Source organism: Odontomachus brunneus, unplaced genomic scaffold (assembly GCF_010583005.1).
Source record: "Odontomachus brunneus isolate Ranch 3 - 2012 unplaced genomic scaffold, Obru_v1 Obru_scaffold_212, whole genome shotgun sequence".
Taxonomy (NCBI): Eukaryota; Metazoa; Arthropoda; class Insecta; order Hymenoptera; family Formicidae; genus Odontomachus; species Odontomachus brunneus.
The window spans coordinates 341,736-345,206 of record NW_022639662.1 but is presented as its reverse complement, the minus strand read 5'-3'; positions in this window follow the sequence as shown (position 1 = coordinate 345,206).

Here is a 3,471-nt window from a genome sequence, read left to right as displayed (position 1 = left end):
CGACGGAATGTCTAGGATCTCTAGGAATTACGAGTTCTGGTCGGTCGTGCGCCTGAAAGGAGCTTTCCGATCAATGTCTCTCGATATCAATTTTCTGTCGGCTTTTGTACAAAATTATAACAAACAGTTCGACTGTTTGTTGACCTTGCGGTTATTCCGCGCGCGGTTGTTCGGCGTTTTGTTAGTAATTGTTTCGCTATGTCGTGACGCTTTCCGGATCGTCACAATATTTACCCTCCCGCGTCCACCATCTTGTCGTGGTGGGGAGGCTCCGGCGATTCGATGAAGGCTCGGCGGCAGTACCTTTCGGCTTCGGACGAAGAGGAGGCCCCTACCCGAGGACCGCTGGCTAAGAGTGGACAGGGTAGCGTAGGGACGGGAGGAACCCCTGAGGCTTACACCGGTAAACCATGTGTGTCATGCCGGGCGGCCCAGGGAAAAGTAGGGGATGTTTGCGCGAGATAGAGTCGCTATGTAGGTTGGATCGCGCTTGGGGGCTGGCTGTGAGCGCGGCTTTGACCGCGTTCCCAGGCAGCGCCGCTCGCGGCGTCTGGGGGGAAGGGCATTGGTCTGGCACTTCCTGGTGATCCTGTCCGGAGGACGGGCAACACGGGCGCATGGGGGCTGGTGATAGTCGGCAACGAGGGGTGCGCCAGTGATCCGTTATGGCAACGCCGGGGGTCCACGCCCCTTGATCCGTTAGGCTAAGGTCCCTGTGCGCCTAGACCCCGTGTTCGATGAAGGCGCACCGAGGGATGTTACCGGAGCGGCCGATGGGCGTACCGCTGGGAGCACTGGGTGCCGGTGCCCGAAACCTTGGGCGGAAGGGGGCGGAGGCGGGTCGGTCCAGGGGAAAAGTGGGGGGCACTCGCGTTGGAAAGATTTGTCGCCTAGAGTCGCGGGAGTGGGGAAGAGGGTTCACCGCCGGACGATCGAATGGGCCAGCAGGTGCCCTCCTCAAACGCGGGGTACCCTCGGGAAGGAGGAAGAGGGCATACTAGGTGGCGGCGAGACGTGCGTTCGAGATCTGCGTATCTTTTTCGTTCCAGAAAGAGAAAAATATCGAGAGCGCGGTCTTGCTAGGCCGGGACTCGAACCCGGGTCTTTCGCTTGCCGGGCGACTGCTCTAAACCACTGAGCTACTTGACGCTCCACGCTCACGACACTCTCCTCTTCCTAGATAACGCTCAGAGATGCCGTTCGAAAGCGACATCTCTGGCGCGATCCCGAGCGCACGGCAACTACAGAGAGAAACAATGTTACTGTACCAAATGGTACAGCTGTCAGTCTCTCAAAGTCAAAGGTTGCTATCCCGCGTTCTAGAGCCTCGCCTCCTCTCGCACGTGCGAATGAAGTTTGACTGTGTCCGGGGTGTAGCCGCGTCACGTCGTGTGCAGCGTGACGCAGTGGTCCTGCTCCCGTGAAATATCTGGCGTCTGCGGGAGCCGGAGGCTACCCCATGCCTCCGCTCCCTGCTTGGCGCTGGGGTTGGGAGCAGGGAGGCTGTGGGTGGCTGCAAACTCGAGGAGCTGCCTAAGAACTGGCTGCCCGTCCAAAGCATCTCCCCCTGGAGAGAGCCACAATGAAGTAGGGCTTGCTAGAGGCTCCGCTACGAGCAAACTCGGTCTTGCCCAGCTAAGCTTACGACACAGCTGTGGGTCGGGCGGACGAAAGTCCCTCCGGGACGAGTGGCCGGAACTCGGTAGCTTCGGACACGGCAAAGTCTGCGAAGTCCCCTGTCGGATGCCGCACGGCCCCAGCCCAGGCATTACGACGGAGGATGGAGACCACGTGGTGGTGTCTCGGCCGCGGAGATAGCCACCAACACCCGCAATTGTGATGGGGAGGAAAGAGTGTTACCGCCTGGGCGGTCTTCTGGTGTGGAGCGCACAGGGCGAAGGCACACGAACCGGAGGCCGGAGGGGGGCCGATCGCTCAGGGTGGGTGTGTGTTGGTGTGTGAGTGCGTGTGTGTGTACGTGTGTGTGCTTCTGTGTGATAGCCTATCGTCACTCTGCGCCTGGGGCATGCCCTGGGCTCAGGGGGGCATAGGGGCTACTCGCTGGGTGAGCGTGCTCTCTCGGAGGGGGAGGGGGATGAGGCACAGGAGCCTCATCCTCTATTAGGGGTCCTTTCTGGATGCCGGCTAGGTTGTCGGGTTCGCTGGGTTGCGGCGCCCGGGTGGGTACGCCCCCCGGTGCGAGCTGCGGCCCGGCGTGGCCGCTACCTTGATCGGTGTCCCAGTGGGAAACCCCAACGCGAGGGACTGGCCGCGTCGCTGTTCCGTAAGTCCGGGATGTAGTCCCGGCTGGGGGAGCGGCAAAGCTAGTATCAAAGAGGGGCGGGTTGGTTGCGTGTGGGTGCGGTCGCGATCGTGCCCTCAGGCAACCTCTCCCGCAACACCCGTGGGAAAAGGCACTGGAGTCACACTTCTCAGTGATTCATTCGGAGAACGGGATATCCGGGTGCACGGTGGCCGGTGATAGTCGGCAACGGGGGGCGCGCCGGTGATCCGCTATGGCAACGCTGGGGGTCCACGCCCCCTGATCCGTTAAGCTAAGGCCGCTGTGCACTTAGGCCCCGCTGCGATGGAGGTTCCACCAAGCGGTATTACCTGAGCTATCGATGAAGCGTACCTCTGAGGGTGCCGGTGCCTGGAACCGCGGGTGGGAGAAGAGCGCAAAAGGCGTGCACTTCTTTTTCTACGACACTGCTGTGGGTCGGACGCTACGACACTGCTGTAGGTCGGACGGACGAAAGTTCGTCCAGGACGGGTGGCTGGAACTCGGTGGCTTCGGACACGGCGGAGTCTGCGAAGTCCTCTGTCGGATGCTGCACGGACCCAGCCCAGGCATCATGACGGGGGACGGAGACCACGAGGTGGTGTCTCGGCCGTGGAGACAGCCACTAACACCCGCAATTGGGGATAAGGGGGAAGGAGTGTTACCGCCTGAGCAGTCTTCTGGGGTAGAGTGCCTAGGGCGAAGGCACACGGACCAGAGGCCGGAGGGTGACCGATGGCTCAGGGTATGTGTATGTGTGTGTGTGTTTCTGTGTGACAGCCTATCATCACTCTGCGCCTGGGGCATGCCCTGGACTCAGGGGAGCGTGGGGGTTACCCGCTGGGTGAGCGTGCTCTCTCAGAGGGGGGGAATGAGGCACAGGAGTTTCATCTTCTATCAGGGGTCCTTTCTGGGTGCCGGCTAGGTTGTCGGGTTCGCTGGGTCGTGGCGCCCGGGCGGGTACGCCCCCCGGTGCGTGTTGCGGCCCAGCGTGGCCGCTGCCTTGATCGGTGTCCCAGTGGGAAACCCCAACGCAAGGGACTAGCCGCGTCGCTGTCCCGTAAGTCCGGGATGTAGTCCCGGCTGTGGGAGCGGCAAAGCTGGTATCAAAGAGGGGCGGGTTGGTTGCGTGCGGGTGCGGTCGCGATCGTGCCCTCAAACAATCTCTCCCGCAACACCCGTGGGAAAAA